The sequence below is a fragment of the Ammospiza nelsoni genome, chromosome 10, assembly GCF_027579445.1.
Source record: "Ammospiza nelsoni isolate bAmmNel1 chromosome 10, bAmmNel1.pri, whole genome shotgun sequence".
In the NCBI taxonomy this organism is placed as follows: Eukaryota; Metazoa; Chordata; class Aves; order Passeriformes; family Passerellidae; genus Ammospiza; species Ammospiza nelsoni.
In genome coordinates, this window is record NC_080642.1 from 4,076,144 (window position 1) to 4,089,610 (window position 13,467).

Sequence of the window (13,467 nt, forward strand, 5' to 3'; positions counted from 1 at the left end):
AGAGAAGCGAAGCAGAATTTCTCACGGGAGGCAGGGGTTAAGGCCTGGGCTGGGTGTCAGAGAAGTGGAGTTCTATTCTTGGCTCTACCACTCACTTGCTGTGGGAGCTTGTAGAGCAAGATACAGAGCAGGAATGGAGACTCCAGCCAAGAAATTTCTCCTCTGTAACTTTTCTTCTTTCATTATGCATGAGAGTGAGTTTTTCCAGTGTCCTAGCACACATCTGAAAGCTGGGGAAACACGACTCTACCAAAATACAGAACCGGCAGAGAAAGTGAGTGAGTGGAAAACAGCAATTACAAAGTTTTCTTGGGCACCTCTGAAGAGCTGAAACAGAATCTCTACTCACATGGTGAAGATAGAGAAGAAATTCAGCCCCTGGTTGAGCAGGCACTGCTCCAAGGGCTGCACTGGACCTGCACTTGGGTCTGCTGTGCTGCTGCTCCTTGATCTGTTTGCTGCTTCACACATGTTTTCTGAGACTTCTTGAGTGGAGGGTTTGCTTTGGGGTTTTTTGCAAAAATAGGAACCTACACTTTGATTTTGAAATAAGCAATCTGATTTTGAAAAGCAAAAATAGTCTTTGAACAAAAATTGGGGCAATTGTTTTTCAAAAGCCGCAGCTAAGACTATATCCAGACCTGGAGTAACAAACTGCCTAAATTAAGAATGCCAAACTCACAGTTAACTCCTGCTGGAAACAGTATTTCCTTCCCCAGGAGCAGACCAGGCAATACTTCTTGCTTTAGGTAATAGCTGCGGTCTAATTCACAAATTTGAAACATTTCTAATTACTTTGGGAAACTTGAAGAAACAGTAAACATGTAGGTTCTCACTCGGCATGGCCGGATCTTGTTCTACCATGCCAGCTAATGACAGAAGGGAGAGATTTTTGCAGCTACAGTGCTCTGTGTGTAAAATATATAAAGAAACTGATTTATCCTGGCCATACTTATTTTCAATCACAGAGAAAATCTGCCCACATTCAAGCTAGATGCTCAGTGCACACTCAACTCATTTGCTGACAGTTTTACAGCTGGGTCTCAGATCCTTTAGGCTCACAGGAACAGAAAACTAATCCAGCCATAGAATATTCTTCAATATTGACCTTTTTCTTAAACTTTGTATAAGATATAAGGGAATAGTATATAGCTTGTTTTACCATTTTAAGAGTCATATGAAATCAAAGCCTGACCAATAACCTCACAAAAGCTGCTGCTGCTGTGTAAATTCTCAAACCCAGGTGACCCTGGTTCTATTATATAATGAAATATAATGAAATATACTGTCTTGGCCAACTAAAAGAAAGTTTCTTATTCAGTCAAAAAATGTCAAGTTTTCAAAAACTTTTTTGTCTGAGAATCAGGCACACCTGGACTCCTTTAAGGAGTCCATAGAATATACCCACTCATAAGTGATTTATTAAAAATGTTAGCAGGAAATATTGGTGCTCTTACCTACAAAATGCTTCTTCCCTCTTCCTTTTTTGATGTCAAACCTCTAATATTTCTGATTTTTTCAGGGCCTGGAACAAACTGTCCCAGGCAGTTGCTCAGGAAGGCAAACTAACTTCTTGATACATGGGAAAAATCCTTCCAATTTCATACTTTTAAATTTTCTATATTTTAATTGCTGAAATATTATGTAACCACAGCCTTTAATCTTTAATCTAAGTGCAAGCCACACTCTATATATAACAATTATATCTTAATAAAATGTAATTATAAAAAAATTCAAGGCAGTCTCAGGGCATGTGCAACTGAAACTGTTAATATACCTGAGGGATTATTTCCTCACTTATGTATATTAGGCACTATATAAAACATAGGATTTCTTGGGACATTATCAACAAAGGAGATTTTTTTTTTTTAACCTGCTTTTTACTGATTGCATTATCAAGTTCAATTTTATTAGCTTGAATCTTCTGGGAAGGATATGATTTTAATAATGTATAAAAGGTTTGCCTGGTAGTTGGCTCTGGGCTTTTACTGGCTACTTAATGTAATCTGTAATTACTGGAGCAGCTCCTATGCTGGCCAGTGCTCTAAGGTCAGTGGTGAGCTCTGCTGGGCTGCACTTGGTGTACAGGAACATCCCTCTGCTGATTGATGGCTGCACCCCATGGAAATGTTTTCATTTCGTCCTTGAAGCATTCCTTTAGGGAATTCTGTCAGTACACATCCCTCCTTGTCAGCAGCAGCCTGGGCACAGCCCATGATCTGCTTTTACACCAATGAGCTCTCAATGAAATCTCCTTTGGTTTCACATTTGGTTCCCAAATCTTCAACCAATGATGTACAAATCTTTTAATTTGGGGTCATTTAAAATGCTCGATTCACCTTGCACAAAATTCAAGATGAAAAACACTCAAAGCCCTCGCTATACTTTTTTTTTTTAAAGGGAAATAAAATGTTGCAGGGCTTGGCTTTGATAAAGTAGATTTCCACCTCTTTAAATATTGTTCCTTCTTGCCTATTTGTTTTACTTTAAGCTGAAAAATCCTGACCTATCTGAAACAGTTGGCCAGAACTTGCAGTTGAGAAACACACCTAAAACATGGTGTGAACAGGCTTTATTACAGGACTGAGCTGAATTTTGGAATGTAATATTGCCAAGTCACCTGTGGCTTCATGTGTCACCTGCTTTGGTGGTATGACCAAGATAAACCTGAAAACAGAAGCAAAGTGCTGGAAATATTCCAGAACTGCTGTGGCCCGGAGCCTTTTCAGCTTGAACTTTCTACTCACAATATTTCCTTGCAATAGATTGACAACTAAACCACTGTATTAATCACAGAGTCAGCAATTTGTGTTTATGATCCTCACTGGATGTAAACCACCTTTTTGTCCTGGTGCTGTAAGTTTGCTAGATTAAAAACAGCATTTCTGAGGGAATAAAAATCCTTATGGAAAGTCCTCCTGATTGGAGAATGAAAAATCACCTTGGTAGAAAAATTAATTATGACAAAAAATCTTATTAATGTATAATTCTTTTTTCTGTATTACATAACAATTTTAGTACTGCCTAACACTACTTATAGATTCCATACATTTATTTCTGGGAAATTGTTCACTGAAATGTTCCTGTGATTTCACATGGAAAATCAGGGAAATCTACTGTCATTTTTCAGACTTTGCCATCTCTTTAGTTTCAAATTCACGGTGACTACTTTCTCTGAAAGCAATTTAAAAATTGACTTGCAAGTCATAGGAATAGAAAGCTATAAAATACTTTGTAAATAATATTTTGGTATTGAAGCACCAATAAAGAATCATTATCTTAAATTCCAAGAGAAAAAAGAAAAAGAAGGAGAAAAAAAAGGAAAAAAAAAAGGTTCCCTGAGATACATTTTAAAGATTTTTTTCAGTATAGAACATCATGTTTTAGTGAGTTAGTTGCCTGTTTTCTCAGGGAAATTTATTCCCTTCATGTTCACTGAACAACCTGCAGCTCTGTGAAGTGGGGCATCCTCATCTCCAGTTCTAGCCAACAGGGACTGTGGTTTTTCTGCATCTCACAGCTCACAGGACAGGAGTTTCTTCTCAGGACAAGATCAATTTAAACTGTAGATAAGAGTCAAGAGGATTTCTTTTGATAATATCAAATCAGCTTAGCTCTTATTGCAAGTTTAAACCTGCTGCAAGACCAGCACAGGTAGAAACTAAACATACTGTCCTTCATGCCTAATGAAAGAACAGGGAATTTTAAACATCATTCCCTAAACTGCTAAATCATTCACAAATACACACCAACAAATCTCGGCCTTTGGACAAGTCTTGTGATTGTGCACTGAAAATTAATTTTGTTTTACCCATCAGCTAAGTTGCATTTTTATTATCAGAGAAAACCCCAAACACAACAAACTGAGTAACAAACCACCTAATACTTCTATATCCTGCCTGGCTGCATCTGTGGGTGTATCTTTATGCTGTAAATAAAAACAATTTAAAATCAACATTAATAGAGAAGAAAGCCAGTATTCAAGACATCAGTGAGAACCCCGGTTACCTGCAAGGCCACTCCTGTAATCCCTGATAATTTCTTGGGAGCAGAATCAAAGCACTACAGCATGCAACTTCAATTAAAATATCCAGCCAGAATAAATAGAGAAAACATGAAAACAGTGATTTTTTTCTGGCACTCCGTTTGAAAGGAAGAGTTAAATTAATACATGAAAAGATCCTATCAGCTCTGACTTGTCTGAGTTATTAATTGAACACCTTCTTGGAAACACGTAGATAAAGACGTGTACCTTAGAGAATACGAGATAAGAGTGGGAGGAAAGGGGGAGAAATTAGCAGTTTTGCCTGTTCCCTGCCTTAATTGTCAAGCCAGGGCTGTTCAAAGCTGCCTGGAGCTGAGCAATATGGAGAGGCAACGAAAGTGTGGGCTGGCGATGCAGGAGATAAAAACTTCGGGATTATCCTTAAACGTACTTATCTCCAGACACAGAGAGGCTGTGAAGGCAGCTGAACGATATAAAGCTGTTCTAAAACAAGACAAATATCTACTCCATGTGTTATAAGCAGTTCAAGCTGCTTCCTGTGATGAAAAACATGGGCTGTACGGTAGACATGCTACAGCTAAGTACAATAGATCCCATGATACAGTTGTTTAAAGGAATATTAGAGTGATGAAAGAAGTGATGGAATTCTGCTCTTTAGGAGGCTCAGAACCAGCGAGGAAAAAGTTGAAGCAGGGTGATTTGGTAAATGTTGCTGATGCTGAAGTTTGCGAGCTGGAGGACAGTTTTATGGCCGGAAACAATAGGGCTCGATGGGCCGGGCAGGGAGAGCAGGAGAAAAGCTCAGCATTTCCATCCTCAGACCCTTCCCACCGCCCTGCTCACCAGGGCACATCTGGAGCCAGTAGCAGTCCTGGGACCAAACCCCTCTCAGCGCTTCATTTCAGCCCCTTTTCATCCTTCCCCCCTTGTTTTGTCCCCCACGGAGCGCAGTGAAGCGCCCAACTGTACAATTCAGATAATGCCAAATACAGGAATAGGGAAAAACCTTATTAAAATACTAATTGCCACGCTAAAATGTTTCCTATGAAATTATCAGAGCTGCCAATAGCCCATCATTAATGTACAAAAGTCTGATTATCTTTTCAATAAAACCAGAGAAATTCCAGCCTTTAAACTCGTTATCGTGGCAAAGCAGAACGCTGTGATAATGCACGACAACTTCGGTTTGCAGCTGTAAAATTCCCAAAAGTCCTGTGACTTGGTTATAACTTTGTTTTAGATGATTACCTTCCTCACTCACACAGCTCCCACGTTCGTTTCTGGGAAACAAAGTGTATATTCCACAAAAGCAAGCACTAAATTTATTTAAATAAATGAGAAACTTGGAAAGCAATTTAGCCTTCAACACATTGCTGTGCACTGGAAAGCCTGACGTTTGCACATCTAGTTTCAAATCATACAATGCATTTTTAGAGGCAAAAGTAAAATTTTATATCTGCAAACGCTGATCTCTGGCATTGTTTTCAATGGGGTCAAATTATCAAAATACTTTGCCAAGGTGAATCCTAAACAGGATAGACAGGAAATAAGATTCTTTCATTTGTGCAAAGATATGTTTTAATTATTTTCTCAACCAAACGTAAACTGCAAATTAGTGGTGTTTTGAGCAAACTTGAAAGGGAATAAAAATCTAGTGTTAAGCAACACTATTTCTTAATCACTTCCGTTTATAGAATTTACATTGAAAAATGCATTTTTAAATACTTTTTACATGGGAATGATAATTAATTTTAGTGCCTTCCTGTGAATCTTAAGCAACATTTTTAAAATTTTTCCTTTGAATTGTATTCGATAATCAGAATTTATTTAATTTTCAAACAATTCCATTTAATAGCAGCTTGTCTGTACTTTTAAAAAACCGGGGAGGAAACACAAAAAAAACCCCAAAACAACCAACTATTTGCACATAGTTTCACTTAAATTCCCCTCTTTGCACATTAAGCTGTGTAACGCGCCGAGTTCCACTCCAGTGTTTTACAAACGAATGGCTGTTGCCATCTACCGTTGGAAAAATGGGATCAGCAGCAAGAGATAACAGCACAGATAAGAGGTGCGGGACAAAGGTTTCAGCAGCCACAGAGGATCAGCTCTTCCGACTGAAATCTTTGAAATACAAAACTGGAGTGACCGAAGAGAGGAAGAAAAAAGTCCTTTCTGCTCCTAAGCCCCTGTCATTTTCAGGTCTGATCCAGCTGGGAACTAAACACGAACCCAAACTTTGACAAATTCATTGGGTACGGATCTGAGGGTCTGGGGGGCTTCACCCAGCACTGCAGCTAGAGCTGAGTACACACAAACTTTAAAAAAATAACTAAAAAAAGCTTAATTTTAAAACACCCTTGGCCCAAGTTATGATCATGCCTCTGCAGCCTGAAAACTGCAAATTCAGGAGGGAAAAGCCGTGCCCCAGGTGCCTGAGCACAGCCATGCAATGCAGAGCTGTGCCTGGAAAATGGACCTGAGCCGACCCTCGGGCAGGGCAGAGTCACCCAGCACAGCACCAGGACCCAGAGTGGCTCTCCCAGGCTCTCCTGCCAGAGGTGTGGCACTTCCTGGCGTTGGTTTTTCCAAATTTTTCCAAATTTCTGCTGGATAAAACAACTTCCCAGCTTGGGTGAGTTGAGCTGAATGCAGAGACCTGGACAAAGAAAGGCACAAAAATTTATTACATTCTTACACAATCTTTAGTCCATGGTTTCTAGTATTTACAAAGATTTGATTGCGTGTCTTCACTTTACCATTAAATTACTTATGTATAAATGATTGAGACATATGCTTCTTCCATTCCTTTTCCTGACAAATATCCTTAGATACTACATCCAACACATTTTAAAGGTACCCCTTGTTGAGGCAATCTAAAAACAGAATTAGGGTAGGGTCCTATTAATGTTTGCCAGACCTGTCGGAGGTTAAACAGCCTTTGAATTAAACCATTCTTTACTCTTTGATAATTATTATTATTTTTCCTTAAGACACATTCTGTTTCCTCATAAGCAAGGTCAACTTGAACTATTTTGTTGGACTCAATATCTCAGTACAATGTTAACTCCGCTCGTGCTGTTCTTACAGACTCTGTGTGCGCTGTCACCTCTGCCAACAACTTTGGGAAGTGTTTAGCAGAATTCTCAGTAAGTGAAAAAACTCCAGCTTTTCTGTTGGTCATTTCAAATACATGGCAAAGTCTGGTTTAAATTTGCACACAAAGTCACAGCAACTTGTGAATCTATACTTGTCCATCTTTACAATCCTCTTGCGCCGATTTAAATCTTCCCTGCTTTGTTTGTCGTGCACTGACACATCGCATCCAGCCCAAACAACCATGATTGCTTTTAAACTAACGCAGGAAAGCTAAAACCTGCACTGGGAACAGACGAATGAAAGCGGTGTAAGATAAAATCCTGCTGCTTTAATGTACAAGGAGTGAAAAAGGGCAAGGCATTGAGAGTGGCTGAAAGCAGAGGTCAGGATGGAGGCAAGAGCAGAGCTCAGCTCAGGGCCGCGCCTGCCACAGCCCCACAGCTGGGATCAGCCGGGCTGAGAGCTCATTTGGGAAATGAGCCTTGGAAATGCTGGAAATGCGCTCATGGGGGAGCTGTGCTCGTCCCCTCGGGGCCCCGGGTCTGTCAGCTCCCAAAACGCCCCCAGAGCTGCTCGCACAGCGCTGTGATGCTGCCCCTCCTGCTCTCCCACCAGTCCTAGGGATTCCCTAAAGGATTGCATCCATGCTCGGCCGATTTATTTTTTCCTAGGCTCTCCACAGAGGACGATCCATTTTCCCACAGGGACAGCAAGCTCTGCGGTGTTCAGAAACAGCACGGCAGAAGATGACCATGCAAAAGGAAGGCAGCCCCGGGCACACAGGAGTGCAGCCAGGCTGGGACGATACACAGGGCTGGTCACATTTGGCCGGAGCACGGTCCCTGTACCAGACAGAGCAAATGTCGTGTGACTGACCTGGAACGGCAACAATGCCACCTTAAACACACCTGAGCCAGCTGTGCTTCAAAGCTCAGCCTGAACATCTGCTACGGAACCTCCTGAACACTCGGTGCTGATTCCTGAGCATCTGGCAATCCACAAATCACCCAGGATGTGCCACCCTAAACCCCAAACTGACAGCATGTGAACCTCAGTCATGCCCTTTCATGACTTTGCTGAGCATACGAGGGCCTCTTCTCCCAAACACAAAGAGGATTTAAAAACTATTTTGAAATTTAACACATCCGGAGATATTAAGATGAGCACTTGCATCCCGAGGGAAGAAAATTGACTCAATGCCGAATGATGGAGGACAGAGCTGCTGCTGGGGCAGGTAATTCCTGCCAGCTGCCAGGCGACTTTTGTTCCTGTCTGCTCTGAGGAGAGACATTGAATACAATTCATTTGACACACTTGCAAATGGTTTGAAACACTTCAGGAGTGAAAGAGCTGAGAGCTTCTGTTTTCATTCCTAAAATGCCACATTAGCTCGTTGTTTTTGGGTTTTTTTGCCTGTCTCTCTGGGGCGGGTAGGGCAGGCTGTTCAGAAGCAGGAGCAAGCTGTACCTACAGCTCTATTTGTTGCCTTGTCTGCAACAATGTCATGTTGCAGTTTTCCTTGCTACCTTAAATAAATGGAAACAAAAGTACGCCGTGTTCTGAGTTCATTAGCATTTCCTCTCCGACATGTGGATCTGCAGAGCACATAGTTTATTGTGACTACAGAAATTTGGAGTTTCAGCTTACCACCCCTTTCAGAAAGGGCAGCTAAAAAAATCACTTAAAAATACCACTAAACTAGGTATATTTAGAAGACAAGACTTTTTTTTTTTTTCAGAGAGACAATTGTAAGTCGAGTTTCATTTGAAAAACCGTGTCCTAAGCACACTAAATATTTTGGCTCTGCATGTTTAGTTGAGAGTCTGAAATGAAGTATTTGATGCTAAGTGAAAGCTGTTGCTTGGAAACAAGATAAAACAGTGAAAACACAATTGTTTGAACTAAGAAAGAACATTACCATCAGCGGAGCCAACACCAGTTTTAGCTGGATCAGATTTATTGAGCAAATTCAGATTCCACTACCAGAAAGGTCCTACATATCTTCAAGTGTGTGGGGTCGGCCTCTCCTGTTTCAGTTTATTCTGGCCGCAGAAGGTTTCTTTCAAACAGAATTTAAAGATTAAGTACCCAAGTTCACTTCCATCCTCTGTGCAAAGAAAAAAGCAGAAGGCCACAAGATGGCACTGGTCAAACGCTCAGGATATTAGCGGAGCATTGGTAATAAGCACTGATGATGCCCAAGCCCAGTTCGTAGGGCTGTGTCTGCATCCCACACGTGCCCGCATGACTGGTGAACCTTCTGTAAGTGCTTGATGCCAGAAATACCGAAAATGTTTAGCTGTGGTCAAAACTAACAGTAGAGGTAACTGAGCAACCAATTCCTGTGATGGCAATGGCACAGGATGGGCTCTGGGCATTCCTCCATCAGGCAGGCAGTGCTGGGGCTCAGCACTCTGCAGGCAGGTTCGGTGCTGTGCCCCCGGCGCTAAAAAAGCAATTTTGGTGCTGTGCCCCTGGCACAGAGCAGGCCGGTCTGGTGCCGTGTCCCCTGGCACTAAAGAGGCAGGTTCTGTGCTGTGCCCCTGGCACAAAGCAGGCAGGTTCTGTGCTGTGCCGCTGGCACTAAAGAGGCAGGTTCGGTGCTGTGCCCCTGGCACTAAAGAGGCAGGTTCTGTGCTGTGCCCCTGGCATTAAAAGGCAGGTCGGGTGCTGTGCCCCTGGCGCACATTGCAGTGTTTCTTCACGGCAGTGCCAAAGCCCGGGCGCAGGGAGAGGAATTGCTAAGGCAGGACAAGCCACAGCACCTTCCCCTCACAATCCTTGCTCCTCACTGCAGCGAAGTATTTGTCCCCAGCTCCTCTGTCTTTCAGTTTTCACAAATTCAGCTCCTCGCCGCCGAAATCGATGAGTAAAACCCAACATTTCTTGAACTCGATGAATAAAATTCAGCATTCCTGAGCTTCCATCACCGCGGGGCTCTCCTAGATAAGATCTGCGCTGCGGTGAGCGCATCCCTCCCGCCGCCCGCACTCCGAGGGCAGCGCACGGCAAATCTCGGCGGGCACCGACGCTTCGGGGGCTCCCTTTGGGTCCCCGGCCGGCCCAGCAGAGCCGGGAGCCGCCCGGATCCCCCGACCCCGGGGGCCGGAGGGGTTTGGGGGTGTCGGGGCGGCGCCGGCCGCGCACCCCACGTCTCGGGGGGCGGCGGCTGCTCAGCGCCCAGCGGCGCCGCGCCCGTTTTGTTCTGCTGGGGTCCCCCGGCTGCCCAGGGTGGGCGCGCCGGCCCTCTGCTCCCGGCCGCCGCCGAGGCTGACAGAGCCGAACTCTTCGCGGCGGCAGCGGCGCTGAGCCCGCCGACCGCGGCCTCCACGAGGGGCGAGGGCGGGAGCATCCCCGGTTTCGGAGAAGGGACAGGGACCCCAGGGTGGGCCGGGGTGTGGATCCCCCTCGCTGGCTTTTTTTGAGGCCGGAACTCTTTTCCCCCACCCCCTTTCCCCTGGGCCGCTTCCTTTGCCCGCTGAAAGTCAGCGAGTAAAACAGCGGGCGAGCGTGAGGGGCGCGGCCGCCATTAGGGTTAGTCGGCCATAGGGCCTGCCCACCCCGGCACAGGCCGTAAAGCGCCGCGCTAGCGCTCTTATACCGCGCGGCCACGCCCTCCGCGTTTCTATTGGTTAGATGGGTGCCCTCCTCCGCTGCCATTGGCTATGATGGGATTAAGGGGCGGGGCGAGGCGGGTGGCGGGAGTTTGGAACGCGCCGCGTGCTCGCGGGAGCGCGCCTGGAGGGGAGCGCGCCTGGAGGGGAGCGCGCCTGGAGGGGAGCGCGCCTGGGAGGGAGCGCGCATTCCCTGCCGCGGTTCGGGACCCGGGAGACGCGGGCTGGGGCTGGGACAGGACAGGCGACCCGGGCCCGGGGCTTGCGGCAGGATTTGGGGGCGGATATCGGGATTTGGGGGCTGGTATCATTATTTGGGGGCTGGTATCAGGATTTGGAGACTGGTGCCTGGTGCTTGTGAGCTGAATTTAGGGACTTGAGCCTGCGTTCGGGTTTATCCCGTCCCACACGAGCGTCCCTGAATGAGGAGCCAGGCCAGTCCTCTCGCACCGTTCCCCAAAGCAGGGCTGTGCCAGCCCCAGCACCCCCCTCCTCCCCGTCCCATGCTGTGTCGGATGATGGTTTTTATTCATCTTTATTCATCCCCGCCTGACCTCTCTTTGTGCAGGGCGGATGCTCCCTGCGGCGCTCCCTGGAGCATTCACCTCGGACCCCTCTGCTGCCTCCCGTTCCTCAGAGAGGCTTTTGTGTGTTTGCTTTTCCACCCTGAGATTTCCATGGAAAAACAAGGAGTTTTGCAAGTGCAAAGGACTGTGAAATAATAGTGTAGAGCTCTTGAACATACGCTGTGCAGGATTGGTCTGGTAAAGAGCCTCTTTAAAAAAGTATTTTATATGTATTCAGAAAGATGCATTCACTGACTAAGAAGGAATAAATTGTGCTAGATGCTATGATTTTTACTGGTTCTCCCTGCTTGCTCCCAGGTAGCTGTAATCTTGGATTCTTTTTCAGAAAGTGTTAAGGAAAATCTATTTTAGAAACATTTTCTGTGCACCGTGTTAAACTCAGCAAGGAGCCTTCTGAAATCCAAACTGAAATCCAATCCTTCTGATGTCCAAACTGAAGTCTTCTTAGGAGAAACTCTTACTTTCACCTCAACACCTGGGGCCATGTATTCTGCTAAATTCCAGGGGAGAGGCCGCCAGAAAATACAAGAAAGGACTGGAGTGGAAGTCTTTATGCCAACATGATGATGATTCATTCATGATAGATTTGGAGCAGAACTTGCCAACCCCTGGCAACTCTGTGCCAAAATCAGGAGGGTGGAAGAGGCTTTCAGGACAATTAAACCTTTGATTCTGGGCCATAATGTCATGGAAGGTGGAAAGTTTTTTCCACATTGCTGGGATTCTTAGTCATCCTTTCCTTAAGCATGAGGCACACATAACATATTTTTTCTTTACTGCCTTGTACGAGCAGCTCCCCAGTTCCTGTGACTTGTGAAGTGCCACTTTCACAATCCATGTTACACGATCTCAAAGCTCACAGGTCCAGTCCAAAAACTGGAAAATACCAGGGGGATTGGTGTCACTGATTGTCACAGTGAGTGACACTGTGGCTGGAGTCTGTCACACAGCCTGTGCTGAGACTGGAGGCAGAGAGGGGGCACAGCTGGGCTGACACAGAGCTGGCACAGGCAGCCTGCTCAGGGGATAGCTCTGCCATTGCTTCCCCACAGCCTCCCATTTCCCCGGGATGTGACAATCCTGTGCTTTTCTGGATAAGTACAGGAATCAAACAAAATGCAGTGGTACTGGACAGGCACTTTTCCAGCCCAGTCTCCATGGCAACATCAGCATCTCTGGCCTCTCACCAACATCTTTGGTTAAGGCATATTGGGGATGTCCCAAGTAAATGACTTTGGGAATGTGTACACTTCAATTATGTGTTTTGTTTTGAAAAAAATGCTGGGAATGCATTTGACCAGTTCACAATCTAGTCCACTACTTCAGCTCCTCAGAAAAGGTTATAGGATGTATCTTTCCACAACTAGGAGTTTGACTTATGTTAATCTCTGCAAAAAGTGGCAAAACCACATTCCCTTCTGTAACTTCTGCTGTTATTTCAGTTCCCGGTGCACTAGAAAATCCAAGAGGATTAGTCACTTCCCCATTCTCCAGATCCAGCTGTGGCGAGAGGCCCGCGGAGCAGATGCTGCCAGATGTCACACACCCCATGCCCAGCTCCGAGCTCTCCCTTCCGCTGGTTCATCACCGCCCTGCCCCGCCAGCAATGCCAAACATTCCGTTTCCCTTGAAATGGCTGGTTCCCACCGCTGCTGTCACTCCTGGTGTGCGTGGAGTGCCTGCGCTCCTGGAGAGCCCCGCACTGGCGTGAGCTGCGGGCGCTGGGGACGGACAGGAGGCAGGGGGAGGCTGAGGGTCCGGGGACGTGTGGCGGGGTCCGTGGGGTGCGGGGCCCGGCTGAGCGCGGGGCAGGAGGGGAGGGGACAGCGGGGACAGACGGGACGGGACAGCAGGACAGGACAGGGCAGCGGGGACAGACAGAAGGGGACAGCAGGGACGGGCGGGGTACGATAGCATTAGAACTGTAACCGGAAAAAGATCCACCAGCGGCGTTTCCGTAGTGTAGTGGTTATCACGTTCGCCTAACACGCGAAAGGTCCCCGGTTCGAAACCGGGCGGAAACACCAGCCGTGGTGGCTCTTTTTTCTTCCCCTTCCCACCCGACCGCAGCACTCCTCTCGGTTTCCCAACCTCCGTGCCAGAGTTGTTTTATTCCTGCCGTGGCCTGGCAAGAATATTAAACCCGTTTCATTCCGCAATT

At 45.8% G+C, this 13,467-nt stretch overlaps 1 non-coding gene across 1 annotated transcript; it reads left to right on the plus strand.

Annotated features, from left to right (window-relative positions):
• The first annotated feature begins 13,257 nt into the window (after nt 1-13,257).
• On the plus strand, nt 13,258-13,330 carry TRNAV-AAC (transfer RNA valine (anticodon AAC)). Its single transcript has one exon. It is a non-coding gene; the product is annotated as a tRNA-Val (tRNA).
• The last annotated feature ends 137 nt before the right edge of the window (nt 13,331-13,467 follow it).